The sequence below is a fragment of the Triticum urartu genome, chromosome 4A, assembly GCF_056163025.1.
Source record: "Triticum urartu cultivar PI428250 chromosome 4A, HENAU_Tu73, whole genome shotgun sequence".
Taxonomy (NCBI): Eukaryota; Viridiplantae; Streptophyta; class Magnoliopsida; order Poales; family Poaceae; genus Triticum; species Triticum urartu.
The window spans coordinates 432503651-432520073 of record NC_141876.1 but is presented as its reverse complement, the minus strand read 5'-3'; positions in this window follow the sequence as shown (position 1 = coordinate 432520073).

The window sequence follows — 16423 nt, the reverse complement described above, 5'->3', positions numbered from 1 at the left end:
ATTTACCACTCGAGGAACTGCTAGACAGAGTAGGAGATGAGGCCGAGCAGTTCGATCTTCCGTGCCCTAACTTGGCGACGAAGGACACCTACGGGGACGGCGAAAAAGACGATGTCCGCGGCCGGCGTGATGACGGCATCGGTGAGGTCGTGGAAGCTAAGCGCTTCGTCACCGGCGTCGTCGAGGGCTAGCGGTGGCGCTAGGGTTTGTGCGAGGAAGAGAAGTGGAAGAAGAGATAATGACTGGGGTGTGGTGAGTATTTATAAGGACAGGGACGACGCAGTGTTATTACGCAGGTGCCACTGGCGGTTCACATCTGAAGGACATGTGGCGATCATGCAACACAACAGAGGTTATTCCACGTTCCCATGTATGCCTGGATTGTCGGGTGGTCGTTCCCGCTTCTCCGGGTTTCAGGCAAAAAGGATTGAGCATTTAAAACAGATTTAATGATTGTCTCTGTATCTTCTGCTGACAAGGACGCAACGAAGACATTCGACAGTTTCAATAGAATGCATATGATTTGGATAGATAGATTTGAGACGGGAGCATAGAAAGGTTAGGGTCCGATCACATTCACTTAGTTCAAAAGATTCAACGAGAAGACATAGCTATAAGTGAATGCTGTAGAGGACAGAATGCAATCATATGAATATATCTGAATAATACCAAATCAATTTAGTGAAGACAAACATGAAACCGTGTTAATATTGAAGACAAACCAAATGCGAAGACTTTGCAAATGTGACGCCAATATAAAATACTCCAAACAAAAGTTTGGTGGTAGTGTTACCCACTGTATAGGAAGTATTAGACCCAGACATGGCGCACAATTATCGTGGCGCTCCAAAGTCAAATTCCGCATTAATGTATTCACACTTAGAGTGTAAGTCTTCATTAGTTGAAGATATACGTTACTTCGTGTGTTGCACATCTAAGACATCAACATGCATAAGTGTTAGGATGTGTGTATGATCACAGGACATTTGTGGATTCCAAGATATTTAGCTCACACCGCAAATTGCAAAACCTTTTCTCATCCAACGGCTTCGTGAAGATATCTGCCAGTTGCTCTTTAGTGTTGACATGAATGATATCAATGTCTTCCTTCATGACATGATCTCTGAGAAAGTGATGACGGATCTGAATGTGCTTTGTCTTCGAGTGCTAAACTGGGTTGTTGGCGATCTTGATGGCGCTTTCATTGTCGCAATAGAGTGGCACTTGCTTCAGATGAATGCCATAGTCTTTGAGTGTTTGCTTCATCCATAGAAGCTGAGCGCAGCAAGATCCAGCAGCAATGTATTCAGATTCAGCAGTGGAGAGAGATACACAGTTCTGCTTCTTTGAAGACCAACACACAAGTGATCGTCCCGGAAAGTGACATGTTCCTGATGTAGACTTGCGATCCACCTTGTCACCAGCATAATCAGCATCCGAGAATCCAACTAGATCAAACTCTGAGCCCTTTGGATACCATAATCCTAGTGTTGGGGTGTAAGCCAAATATCGAAGAATTCTCTTCACAACTAAGTGATGTGATTCCTTTGGTGCCGCTTGGAATCGAGCACACATGCAAACACTAAGCATGATATCTGGCCTAGATGCACATAAATAAAGCAAAGAACCAATCATGGAGCGATATACCTTTTGATCGAACTCTTTACCATTGGCGTCAGAATCCAGATGACTCTTGGTAGGCATTGGCGTCGTATAACCTTTGCAGTCTTGCATTCCAAACTTCTTCAGGCAATCTTTGAGGTATTTCTCTTGAGATATGAACATGCCGTTGCATTGCTTCCGTATTTGAAGACCAAGGAAGAACTTCAGCTCACCCATCATGGACATCTGATATTGCTCTTGCATCATGTATCCAAACTCATCACTGTATTTCTGGTTAGTGCAGCCGAAGATAATGTCATCCACATATATTTGACAAACAAATAGTTCACCGTCATATGTCTTTGTGAAGAGTGTGGGATCCAGGGAATCATGTTTGAAGCCTTTGCTCTTCAGGAAGTCTTTGAGTGTATCATACCAAGCACGAGGGGCTTGTTTGAGGCCATACAGTGCCTTGTTGAGCTTGTAAACCATGTCAGGATGTTTTGGATCTTCAAAGCCAGGCGGTTGTGCAACATACACTTCTTCAATCTTGCCATTGAGAAAGGCGCTCTTCACATCCATTTGATACAGAAGGATGTTATGATGATTTGCATAGGCTAGCAGTATGCGTATAGCTTCAAGCCTAGCCACAGGAGCAAATGTTTCGTCAAAGTCAATTCCTTCAATTTGAGTGTATCCTTGAGCAATGAGACGAGCCTTGTTTCTGACAACTTGACCATGCTCATCTTTCTTGTTGCGATATATCCATTTAGTGCCTATGATATTGTGTTTACGAGGATCAGGACGCTTGACCAGTTCCCATACATTATTCATCTCGAACTGTTGAAGCTCTTCTTGCATAGCTTGAATCCATTCAGGTTCCATGAAGGCTTCATCAACTTTCTTGGGTTCAGATATTGAGATGAATGCAAAGTGCCCACAGAAATTTGCTAGTCGTGTTGCCCTTGAACGAGTGAGTGGACCAGGTGCATTGATGCTATCAATTATCTTCTCAATCTGTACTTCATTTGCAACACGAGGATGAACTGGACGAAGATTTTGCTCTTGTTGATCATTTTCATCGTTTGAAGGATTGTCTTCAGGCTGAGCATTGTTTTCAGGTTGATTAGGCGCAGAGATGATAAGTTCCTCTTCAGGCTGTACTTCAGACGGTATGATTTCTCCAGTTCCCATAAGCTTGATGGATTCACTGGGTGGAATTTCATCTAGCACATTTGTCATGTGCTCTCTTTGAGAGCCGTTAGTCTCATCGAACCGCACATCCACAGTTTCAACCACTTTATAGTGAAAGAGGTTGAAGACTCTGTAGGAGTGTGAATCTTTTATGTAACCAAGCATAAAACCTTCATGTGCTTTCGGTGCAAATTTTGAAGTGTGATGTGGGTCCTTGATCCAGCACCTAGCACCAAATACTCTTGTCGGTGTTTTGGGAACGGGGGTCCCCAGACTTGCCTGCCTGCGGCGTGGCTCAATGGGGGCCCAGCACGGCCGTCTTCATCAACACAGACTCAAGACCCTCGTGAGGGGCCAAGCCTCGCGGGTGGACGACACGGAGCTTCCTCAGGCACGGCCTCATCAGGCTGGCTCGTGAGGAGGCGGAGAGATCAAGGCGGGGTACCTCACGAGGTGCCCGTGACGCAAGCCATGATGACCAAGGGTGCCAGGCAGGCGCCAGCCGTGCAGTGTCCTCCTTTCCTCTTTGGTGCAAAGGGAGCAAGCGCAGGAGAGAGCATCAAGCAAAGGCACTGGTTTCGGTGCAACGAGACCAAGACCAGTCCAACGGCAGGGAGGAAGTCATTGTGGAGCCCAAGCCAGTGTCACCACCAGAGCCTTTGGCAGGCGAGGACCAACTTTAGTCAGGATAAGTGCACCAGATGTTCCCCTTCAAAATGGCCAATTGTTGGCGTCCTTCCCGGTCAATATTTGGGAAGAGGCCCAGGGCCTTTGCCTATAAATAGGACTAGCCACCCACAGGGGAGATGGGAGATCGGATCAAAATCAGAGAGAGAATCGAGAAGAGAGAGAGAGAGAGAAGCGTGACTGAACTCCTCCTAGCAGTTCATCCCCCCAGCCAAGAACAGACCCTCGCGAGGCTGTTCTTCCTTGTATTGCTCATCATCATCAGCCCAAGAGGCAATCCACCACACCACACACTGGAGTAGGGTATTACACCACAACGGTGGCCCAAACCAGTATAAACCCTGTGTCTCTTGTGCTGTTCTTTCCATAGCTTAGATCTTAGTGAGGCGGAGGGGTGCGGGTAGGTAGAAGGCGAAATCTCCGTGCGCACCCCAGTGTTCGAACCTCAAGGGTCTGCCAGAACCCGAAATCCGACATTTGGCACACCAGGTAGGGGTGCGCCGGAATCCACCTTCTACCACTTCGTGTCCCGTCGCGTCGTCATCACCATGTCCGGCGACCAGGCGGGCAACCTAGATCCATGGGCGGCGTGGCCCGCCCGCGCAGAGCCACTCGCCTCGGGTGACCCCGTGCCCCAGGAAGCTCGCGGTCCACAGGGCGCTGCGGGCCGTGGGTGACGCGGACAGGCTTCGACAGCTCTCACACCGCGGCATGCGCGGTTGGCAGCAAGGGCCTCCAATCACGCCGCGACCACGACACCGTACACCCGCCGGGAGTAGGCGAACTCGAGGGCCGTGCTCACGGTGGCCCGAGAGCTGCTGCAGTGCAGGCTGCTGGAGGGCGGCCGCGACGTGCTGCTGGAGCGGGTGGCAGAGCTCCTGGGCTTCGCCGCCTCGGGGGATCACCCCTTCTGCACCCAGCTCCTATCTCAAGCCCAGGGCGGCCCGCGCGGGGACTCCACGCGCGCCCGCGGGCTCCAAGGCTACCCCAACGCCGGCGAAGCTGTTGGCACCAGACCGGCAGCGGCGCTGCCCCCGCTCCCGGTCCGCGAAGAAGAAGGACTCGACGCGACCCACGGCCCCAGTGGACAGCCGCACTACCACCCCACGGTGGGCGCGTCAAGCAGGACTGCGTGGCATGCGGAGCACTACGGCGTGGCCTTCGGGATGACGGCGCCAGAAGAATACATGCCCCTCATGATGGACCAAGGACACCCTCACGAGGGCGAACAAGGCTCGCTCCTCAGCCCAAGCTGGGGGGACGAGGCGCCAGAAGCTGATCCCTTCCAGGAGCCCCGGGACGGTCCCACTGGCCACGCTGGAGGCAACAATTATCGGGTACCGCTAATTCCTCAGGAGCAGGCATACGCTAATCATGGATCGCAGGAGGTGCAGGTCGCCACAGTGAGCAGCTGCCCTGCTCCCACAGTCTCCTACCCCTCGGGAGGAGGGCGCAGGGGGCTGTAGGAGAGGGGCCGAGATCCGACATCACCACCGCGGCGTTCGGAGCAAGGAGTTCTCAGGAGGTAGGCCCTCTGCTGGGGAGGTGCCTCAGGGCCTGCCCCTGGCGGAGGACCCGTGGTCGTCGGGGGAACCGCTGGCGACCGCTCTACCCCGTCGGCGGCGTCCTAGTTTTCGGTCGTCGTTGATGGCACTAGAGTGTGGCGCAAGGTGGGGCCCTCGTCTAGCGATATGAAGCAAGGCCGGTACCTGTGAAGAAGGCCCAGTGCCTGTGAAGCTCGCCGTCCCGTGACACTCTCACGTAATAATGAGTGGGGCTGTACACGCCCCGGAGTCTCAGGGGTGCCAGCCTCAGGCCCTGGGGCTCCCTCCCATGCCCAGTGCCAGCACTTAGCTCCGCGCTGGTGAGAAGACGTCCAAGACTAGATTAGGTGCCGGACGCGGCCTTTTGTCTGCTTTCATTGCTTTTCCCTTTGGTTGTCACTTTCCCCCGCTGGATTCAAGTTGGATTCGAATTTGAGATTTGCGTGTGTTCGGGGAAGGGGTGCTTAGTCTCGTTCGAGCAATTTCTCGCGTTTTGATTTCCACTTCGCCTCAGCTGCCTCCCCTCGTGAGCCCCTCGCGAGCCGGGTCAGGCCCAGCTTGCGCGCAGCCCAGACTGCCGCCGCCGCGTCCTCTCAGGAGGGTTTTTTTACTGCAGATCCTACGGATTCGATCAAGGAACACTCGGGACACCACAACCTCCCACAGGCTACCTCAGGGCCCGCACGGGACAAAGGTAAATTAGCCGACTAGCACGTCGCTTAAGCCAACCACTTGGCGCGGGCGCATGGGCAATGTAACGTCTACTAATACGATGAACACAAGTTTTACATGAGGGGATCCCCCTCCAAAATGCTCTCACAGCCATCAGGCTAAAACCTGAGTTCTATTCATGCAGGGTAAGGAAGCAGGAACGATGCACAATCAGTCGGATAAATCCCCCAATGCGTCCTCAGAGGCACCACCCGAACCGTTGCTGGCGTCGCTGGACTCGCCATCGCTGTCTGTGTCGCCGCCAGCGGCGGCAGGGCCGTTCACCACACCGCCCTCGTCGGCAGCCACGATCATGCCATCGTTGTTTGAAGCGAAGGCCCTGACAAGAGCATCCACGCTGTCTTCCACCCAGTGCGCCAGGTCTTCTCGGACAGCCTGGGGGACTGGGGCGATGGCGGCGTCGAAATAGAAGTGGGGATCCATGTTCCGGAGATGGCTGAAGATGCAAGAAAAGACGCGCCCGAGCAGGGCGCGGCTCCTCTCTTCCACCAACCTGTCAGCCCTGACCGACCGCGCCTCCAGCTGCGTCACCACGTCGGTGAAGAACTGAAGGTTGCCGGCGTAGTTGACTGCGTGCGGCTCGCCAACAGCCGCCTCACAGATGTTGCCGAAGGCTGTGTTGGCTCTCTCCCGGAGCGTGGTGAGCATGGGGCCGTGCTCATGCTCCAGGATCCGCCGCTGACGTATCTCATCCGCATTCTGGCGTGCGACGACCTCAGCCTCCCCCACCCGCTAGCGAAGAAGGAGCACCTCGGCCTGGGAGGTGGTTGACTCCCCTTGCGCTACCTCAAGGGCGGCCCGAAAAGCATCGGCCCGCCGCGTCGCTTCCTCTAGCTTGGCCCTCAAGGCAGTAGTCCTACCTTCAGCCTCGGCCCGGATCAACCCCAGCCTCTCCTCGAACTCGTGCTTGAGGTTCAAGCGCGCCATCGCCACCCGACGTCCAACCTCCTCCAGGACATGGGCTTCCCGTGCAGCGACATCATCCTCCGCTTGCAACACCAAGCGCTCCCTCATCTCCAAACGCTCATACTCGCGGGTACGTTCGGCGGCTTCCAGCGTCAGCGCCTCCTCACGCTTCTGGAGCTCTGCTGGGTCGCTAGAGGACACCTTCATCGACGCGAGGGCTGCCTTGCGGAGCTCCACTTGCTCCTCCAGTGAGTGGCACCAGGCCAGGAGCTCTCGAGCCCGCTCCTCCGCCGCCTCTCACCGCCGGTCAACTTCCCGGGTCTCCTCAGCGGCCCAAGATCGGGCCTCCCGAGAGGCCACCAGCGACGCCTTGGCCTCTGCGTCGTCAAGATCGCGCTGACGGCGCGCAAGGGCGATGGTGCCCTCCAGCTCACGCCTCTCTGCAGCCAGGCGCGGGCCCTCAACCTCAAGGCGTGCGTCTTCATCAGCAAGCTCCTCACCAAGCAGGCTCACCGCGTCAGCCGCCCTTCGAAGGAATCCTTGGCGAAGAGCGCGACGCTCTCGGGCGCGCTCGAGCATGTCTTCCACACCATCATCTGCCCCAAGCAAGCGCCGGGGGCCACGAATCAGCACTCCCCCTCCGGGTAGGGGGCTGGGGGCTGGCACCCTCGTGACGGCCGGGCACGCCACGCCAGAAGCCTAGCCTGGAGCCAGCCCGTCCCCAGATGAAGAGCGCAGGGAGTGCCTCAGCCAATCGCAGTCCACGACCAGGCGAGAAGCCCACGGCAGGCTGGCTATGCCACGAGAAGGCCAGCGAAGGAGGATCGCGAGGTGCGCAGGGCCACGATGCGCCTCGGGACGGTTCGCCTCTCCGAACGCCCTCACCACAAGGGCTCTGCTGCTCGGAGCGCTTGAGGACGATGGAGGGGGCGAAGCCAAGGGGGACGGCACCTCAGCTGTCTCCGCGAGCTCTACTGGAAGGGGCCTGCGGAGCAAGGATCAGTAAAAGCAACAGAAGGATCGGGAGCTGGGAAAGGAGAAGGCTTACTCATCAGTGGCGAAGTACTTCCTACGCTTCAGCAGGCGACAAGGGTAATCGTCGCCCAGGGCCTCCCTTCTCTTCCGGAGGGCCTCAAAGTCCACGTGGAAGTGGCCCAAGAGTTGAGCGCAGGGATCAACCTGCGACGAAGACGGAGCGTCAAGGCGATCCGCGTCAGGGGCGCCTGCCTGATGCGCGCTGCCAATCGCCTCGCCAAGAGAAGTGGCTGGGGCCTCAGGGGCCTCAGTCACAGGCGCTGAGGGCAGTAGCTTGCCACCCTCGGCCTCAGCGGCACGGGCCCCAAGAGCTACTCCCTCATGAGCATCGCCCGGCGTTGTCACCCCGCCGAGAGCCCCCTCGGCCTCTGGCGCCTCATGCCTCCCTGCTCTGCCACTTGAGGAAGAGTCGCCTTGGCCGACTGGAAGGGCAGTCACCATCACTGGATTCTCGCGAGGCCCCTGGAGGCCGGCGGGGCACAGCCCCCACTCATCAAAGATAGGCATCTGATTCACAAAATCGCCCCTGTTCTGGCAGAGGTACAGCAAGGCCCCTCCCTGCTGGATGCTGCCAAGGTTGGGGTCCCCAGTTAGGATCAAGAGCACAGTCCTCAGCACTTCAGGCGTCAGGTCCTCTTCCTGGAGCCTCATACGATCATCACGCCCGCTGAAGGCCCACATCCGACGGGAGTGGCATTGGAGAGGAGCAATGCAGCGAAGCAGGAACTCCTTCACCACCTTGGGCGCTGTCACGCCAAGCGACCTCAAGAACGCGAAGCGGTGCCAGATGAAGACGAGCCGGGGGCTCTCAAGCGTCTCCTGGCCCCAGCACGAATTGGGGACAGCAGGCGAAGTTGGCTCCGATAGCAGGGGGCTGGGCACCCCTACATCCACATACAGCCACCGCTCGCGGAACCCAGCCGCAGGCGTAGGGAGCCTGAAGTCAATCCCTGAGGCCGCTGTCTCAGACGCGGCAGCGAAGCTCACGCACGCCGAGCATTGGGTAGGGTCGACAAGACGCAAAGAGAAGAAGTGGCGCAGCAAGGCAACCGAAGGAAGGATGCCCATCATTGCCTCACAAACAAAGGCGAAGACCGAAAGAAGGGTGATGGATTCAGGACCCAGATGCATCATGTGGATCTGATAGTGGGAAAGCACGGCATTGAAGAAATCAGAAAAGGGGGGAACCAGACCCGCCCACAGGGCGTCGGCAAAATACTGGACCTCGGTGACTATCCTGTCGATGGAGAAGTGGGACGCGGGCCAGGCCGTCGTCCTCCCGCATTCGTTGAAGATAGTGGCCAGAGCCGAGCTGACCTTGCCCAAGCCCTCGGCGGGGGCCGCCAACGGCAGCGAGCAAGGCGGAGGCATGGGTTTCTTCCCTCTTCCCTTCTTCGTCGGAGCCATGGCGATGGGAAGGGGGGGAGGTTCGAGATTGGGTTGAAAACACAAGCTGGAGTTCGAGTGGAGGAAGGACAGAGAGCGCTCGAGCAACAGAAAGGGGAGCGACTGTGTACGACTATGAGTCCGCCTAGCATGGCGCAAAATAAGGGGGCGTGGGGGAACAGTGCCGCCCACGTCCAATCAACCGCCACGCGGCACCCAAGGCCGTAGGCTGTTAGGGCCCGCGGCGCTTCGCTCTTGCCCTTTCGCCTCCCTGCACGGCCAAGTCCGGGTGCGCCTTGGGCCCGGGGGCTACTGTCTGCGTTCTGGGAACGGGGGTCCCTAGACTTGCCTGCCTGCGGCCTGCGGCGTGGCTCAAAGGGGGCCCAGCACGGCCCGTCTTCATCAACACAGACCCAAGACCCTCGCGAGGGGCCAAGCCTCGCGGGGCGGACGACACGGAGCTTCCTCAGGCACGGCCTCATCAGGCTGGCTCGCGAGGAGGCAGAGACATCAAGGCGGGGTACCTCACGAGGTGCTCGTGACGCAAGCCATGGTAACCAAGGGTGCCAGGCGGGCGCCAGCCGCATAGTGTCCTCCTTTCCTCTTTGGTGCAAAGGGAGCAAGCGCAGGCGAGAGCATCAAGCAAAGGCACCCGTTTCGGTGCAACGAGACCAAGACCAGTCCAACGGCAGGGAGGAAGTCATTGTGGAGCCCAAGCCAGCGTCACCACCAGAGCCTTTGGCAGGCGAGGACCAACTTTAGTCAGGATAAGTGTACCAGATGTTCCCCTTCAAAATGGCCAATTGTTGGCGCCCTTCCCGCTCAATAATTGGGAAGAGGCCTAGGGCCTTTGCCTATAAATAGGACTAGCCACCCACAGGGAGATGGGAGATCGGGTCGAAATCAGAGAGAGAATCGAGAAGAGAGAGAGAGAGAAGCGTGACTGAACTCCTCCTAGCAGTTCATCCCCCCAACCAAGAACAGACCCTCACGAGGCTGTTCTTCCTTGTATTGCTCATCATCATCAGCCCAAGAGGCAATCCACCACACACACACTGGAGTAGGGGATTACACCACAACGGTGGCCCGAACCAGTATAAACCCTGTGTCTCTTGTGTTGTTCTTTCCATAGCTTAGATCTTAGCGAGGTGGAGGGGTGCAGGTAGGTAGAAGGCAAAATCTTCGCGCGCACCCCAGTGTTCGAACCTCAAGGGTCCGTCGGAACCCAAAATCCAACAACTCTGAAGTAACTGACATTTGGCTTCTTACCAGTGAGGAGTTCAAAGGACGTTTTCTTCAGAAGCTTGTGAAGATAAACACGGTTGCTGACATGGCATGCAGTATCAATAGCTTCAGGCCAGAACTTTCTTGGTGTCCTCTATTCATCGAGCATCGTCCGAGCCATCTAAATGAGTGTTATGTTCTTGCGTTCCATGATGCCATTCTGCTGCGGCATGTACGGAGCTGAGAACTCATGAGTGATGCCCAATGTATCAAGATAAGTGTCGAGGCCGGTGTTCTTGAATTCAGTGCCATTATCGCTTCTGATGTGCTTGATCTTGACACCATAGTTGTTCATGGCTCAATTGGCAAAGCGTTTGAAGACATCCTGCACTTCAGTCTTGTAGAGGATTATATGCACCCATGTATATCTTGAATAATCATCAACAATGACGAATCCTTAGAGACAAGCAGTAGTAGTAAGAGTAGAGTAGTGAGTAGGGCCGAAGAGGTCCATGTGTAGCAGTTCGAAGGGTTGAGTCATTCTCATGATTGTCTTCGAGGGATGCTTGGCCCTCATCATCTTTCCAGCTTCGCAGGCACCGCATAAGTGATCCTTCTTGAACTTGACGCCCTCGATGCCTATGACGTGCTTCTTCTTTGCAAGAGTATGCAAGTTCCTCATGCCAGCATGCCCTAGCCTCCGATGCTAGAGCCAGCATTCTGAAGATTTTGCAAGAAGACATACGGCAAGCTGTGGTCCTGCTGAGAAATCTACCATGTACAAATCATCTTTCCGATACCCTTCAAGGACTAGAGACTTGTCAGATTCCATTAAAACAAGGCAACGATATTTTCGAAATATCACAATCATGTTCAAATCACAAAGCATTGAGACAGACATTAAGTTGAAACCAAGGGATTCAACAAGCATCACTTTATCCATGTGCTGATCCTTTGAGATTGCAACTCTACCTAGACCCAATACCTTGCTTTTGCCAGTATCAGCAAATGTGATGTGACTTTTGTCAGATGGACGTAAGGTTGAGTCCATGAGAAGACTTCGTTCGCCAGTCATGTGATTAGTACATCCACTATCAATAATCCGTTCTGAAGCAGCTGGTGTCATACCCTACAGTGCAGTTAGAGGGATAGGCTTCACGAAGAGTATTGTGAAGCATAAATATTTGACGAGAAAGTGGATTATGAAAGCTTAGATCGAGGTTAGGACTGATAGGACAAATAGCGAGCGACTCGGGAACAAAATACATAATAAGACCATTTGGGCATTTGATCTTGCGCCCTACAAGATGTTTTAGGTCCCCAGCAATAGCTTCACACGCATTTGATTTTTGGCTGGAGACCTTTCCTTGCAAAAGAGAGTTAAGCTTTCTTAGCCACCCACATCTTCAAGGGTGGCTTCAAAGCAACGAGTCTAAGCGCAGCATCTGAGAACTTTGGCTTTGGAGCCCTAGCAAATAGTCTTGCAGGTGGAGAATAGTACCCATAAGAATAAGCAGAGTAGTTCTGGGTCTTATGAACATGGCGGTTTGATGAAACACGCTCATATTCATAGGCCTGATTATAGTTTCCTTGCAAAACATTTGTGTTAGTGCGACTTAGGTGAGTCCTCTGTCTATATGAACCTTTTGGACCATATGAAGCCTTTGGACCATATGAAGCCTGTGGTCTGGGGTTTGTCTTCTTCCCTTGTGATGTCATGACGACATTCACAGGAAGATTCTCCAGACACTTTTTTGGCACCCAGACTTTCTTCATAAGTGGCCCATTCCTGCAGTTAGTACCAATATACCTGGCAAACACTTCACCATTATGATTCTTAAATAGTTTATAGTTTGCATCAAAGGATTCATCAATGACAATAGGATTAGCACAAGTGAAGCCAGATAGGGTAGATGGATCCACTAAAGGTTCCTTTGCAGCAACCCATGTGGTTTTGGGGTACTGCTCAGGCTTCCAGTAAGAGCCATCAGCATTCATTTTCCTTTCGAACCCAACACCCTCTTTCCTAGGGTTTCGGTTCAGAATCTGCCATTTGAGAACATCACATAGTTTTTGATGCCCTTTGAGACTTTTGTACATCCCTGTTTCAAGCAATGTCTTCAACCTAGCATTTTCATCAGCAATAGTAGTGGCATCCCAGCAGAGGGGTTAGTTACCACATCAACAGTTGAAGATATTGCAACAGTAGCAACAGTAGAACATCCAACAACAAAAGTAGCGTTATCACGCTCAAGGCATTTATGACATGGTGGTTCAAATCCTTCCTGCGCGGGACTGATCTGTTCGGCGCGAAGTGACTCGTTTTCCTTTTGAAGATCTTCATGAGCCACTCTCAATTTCTCAAGTTCTTGCTTCCTTTGAATATAATCATAGGAAAGCTTTTCATGAGTTGTTGAGAGTGTTTCACGACGACTTTCAAGTTCCTCATAATTAACATGAAGATTATTTATGTCTTCAATTAAGGATTGAGATCGAGTCATTTCAGCGTCCAACAGGTCATCGCTTTTGTCTAACAGTTTTTGAATATGTTCCATAGCTTTTTGTTGTTCAGTGGCAATTTTAGCAAGTGTTTTGTAGCTGGGTTTGGAATTACAATCAGAGTCATCTTCACTGGATGTTTGATAGTGAGTATTGTGTGAGTTTACCTTGGCACCACGTGCCATGAAGCAATAGGTGGGAGAGGAGCTGTCCTTGTCATTAGCATCAGCGTCAGTGACAGAGTCATTGTCTTCAGTGTTGAAGATGGACTTGGCAACGTAGGCTGTAGCCAGACTTGCAATGCCAGAATTGGACTCCTCCTCAGACTCCACCTCTGCCTCCTCAGAAGAAGACTCCTCCTCTGAATCCATTTCCTTCCCAACAAACGCATGAGCCTTGCCAGACGAGCTCTTCTTGTGTGATGAAGACTTTGAGTATTTATTCTTCTTCTTGTCGTCAGAATCATATTCCTTGCTCTTCTCCTTCTTGTTGTTCTCATTGTCCCACTGCGGACACTCAGAGATGTAGTGACCAGGTTTCTTGCACTTGTGGCATGTTCTCTTCTTGTAGTCATGAGCTGAAACTTCGTCATTCCTTGAGCTAGATCGTGATGACTTTCTGAAGCCTTTCTTCTTGGTGAATTTTTGGAACTTCTTCACAAGCATAGCAAGCTCTCTTCCAATGTCTTCAGGATCATCAGAACTGCAATCAGATTCTTCTTCAAATGAGGAAACAGCTTTTGCCTTCAAGGCACGAGTTCGGCCATAGTTGGGACCGTAGATATCTCTTTTCTTAGAAAGCTGAAACTCATGTGTGTTGAGCCTTTCAAGTATGTCAGGCGGATCGACTCTCTTGAAGTCAGGGAGTTCTTGAATCATCAGGGCTAGGGTGTCAAACGAGTTGTCAAGTGATCTCAGGAGTGTCTTGAGGATTTCATGCTTGGTGATCTCAGTAGCACCGAGAGCTTGGAGCTCATTTGTGATGTCAGTAAGGCGATCAAACGTGAGCTGAACACTCTCATTGTTGTTTCTCTTGAAGCGGTTGAAGAGGTTTCAAAGGAAACTGATCCTTTGATCTCTCTGGGTTGAGACGCCTTCGTTGACCTTGGAGAGCCAATCCCAGACTAGCTTAGATGTTTCCAGAGCACTCACACGACCATACTGCCCTTTGGTCAGATGACCACAGATGATGATCTTGGCAGTGGAGTCCAGTTGAATGAACTTATTGACATCAGCAGCGGTGACACCTTCACCAGCTTTGGGGACGCCATTCCTGATGACATACCAGAGGTCGACATAAATGGCTTCAAGATGCATGGACATCTTATTCTTCCAGTAGGGATATTCAGTTCCATCGAAGATGGGGCACGCAGCAGAGACTTTGATTATCCCTGCAGTCGACATAGCTAAAACTCCAGGAGGTTAAACCGAATCACACAGAACAAGGGAGTACCTTGCTCTGATACCAATTGAAAGTGCTAGTGATCGATTAGAAGAGTCAGGTAAGATCCTGGGAAAAGACCTGTGGGTTAGGGCCCACTCAAAAGAAACACCATTGGACGATTTAAAAGATAGATTGCTGAAAGTGCTAGTGTTCGACTAGAGGGGTGGTGAATAGGCGATTTTTATGAAAGTCTTCAAAACATGGAAGTTTCAAAGACAATCGATAGAAATGAACCTATTAACATGCAGCGGAAGGTAGACTACACTAGGCAGGCCATAGTCAAGTATTCAATGAAGTGAAAGCACAAAGACTAATAGCAGCTAGGCAGTATGGATCAGGATGAAAGACGGTATGAAGCCAATAAGAACAAGCAGTCACATAGTGAAGACAAATAGATAATGCAAATAGGCAATGACTTCACAAGGACCAACTATAAATAAAGAGATGGAAAGGATAGAACCAGTTGCTCATTGAAGACAATGATTTGTTGGACCAGTTCCAGTTGCTGTGACAACTGTATGCCTGGTTAGGGAGGCTGAGATTTAACTCAGAAGACCGTGTCTTCACCTTATTTCCCTTGAGCTAAGGACACCCAGTCCTCGCCCAATCACTCTGGTAAGTCTTCAAGGGAGACTCCCAAACCTTCACAGACTTCGTTCACCGACGATCCACAATGACTCTTGGATGCTCAGAACGCGACGCCTAACCGGCTGGAGGATTCACAGTCCTCAAGTGTAACAAGTCTTCAGATCACACAGACAGGAAGACTTCAGTGATGCCTAACACTCTTTGGCTCTAGGTGTTTAGGGCTTTGGCTCAGAAAAAGCAGCAGCAGCTTCAAGCTGATCAGGATCTCCTAGCTGACAGATGGACTGAAGTCCTCGCGGCCGAGGAATATAAACTCGAGCACCCCTCCAAGAGTTACCCAAAGTGCAGGTTGCTACCCCGACTGGAGGAAGAAGCGTATGATGTGGCTGATCGGCCACCTCGTGGCCGCGATAGAGAGGCATTCTATCCAAAAACTCAGCCTGCACCCCGACACCATTCAAATAAAAAGGCATGGGGAGATATGCTAGACCTGTGAGACATATTGGAGGACAAAGCAAAGCATGCAAGATCGATCTACGGATCATGGGGGTGCGCCACTATGCGAGACGATAAACGTCACGCCGGATACAGTAAAAGTAAATCCGACCGGGCCGAACACAGCGGGTAAGACCCATTCGAGCTGCGTCGCGATATAGCCCAATACAGAGGCGCCGCACACCCCCTGTGCTTCACAAATGAAGTTATGGATCATCAAATCCCAGAAGGTTTCAAACCTGTAAATATTGAATCATACAACGACACAACAGATCCCGCAGTATGGATCGAGGATTTCCTCCTCCACATCCACATGGCCCGCGGTGATGACTTACACGCCATCAAATACCTCCCACTAAAGCTCAAGGGACCAGCGCGGCATTGGCTTAACAGCTTGCCAGCCGAGTCCATCAGCTGTTGGGAAGATCTGGAAGTTGCATTCCTCGACAACTTTCAGGGCACTTATGTGCGGCCACCAGATACCGATGACTTGAGCCACATAATTCAGTAGCTAGAAGAATCGGCTAGGCAATTATGGAATCGGTTCCTAACAAAGAAAAATCAAATTGTCGACTGTACAGATGCAGAGGCCCTAGCGTCTTTCAAACACAACATCCGTGACGAATGGCTAGCCTGACACCTTGGTCAGGAAAAGCTGAAATCTATGGCAGCCCTCACGACACTCATGACCCGCTTTTGTGCGGGAGAAGACAGCTGGCTGGCTCGCAGTAATAACATATCAAAGAACCATGGTACTTCGGATACCAAGGACGGCAATGGCAGGTCACATCGCAACAAGCATAAGCGCCGCATTAACAACGATAATACCGAGGATACGACAGTCAATGCCGGATTCAAAGGCTCTAAACCCGGTCAGCGGAAAAAGGCATTCAAACAAAGTACGCCGGGTTCGTCCAGCTTGGACCGAATACTCGATCGCTCGTGTCAAATACACGGCACCCCAGAAAAGCCAGCAAATCACACCAACAGGGATTGTTGGGTGTTCAAGTAGGCCGGCAAGTTAATTGCCAAAAACAAGGACAAAGGGCCACATAGTGATGACGAGGAGGAGCCCCGGTAGCCACACA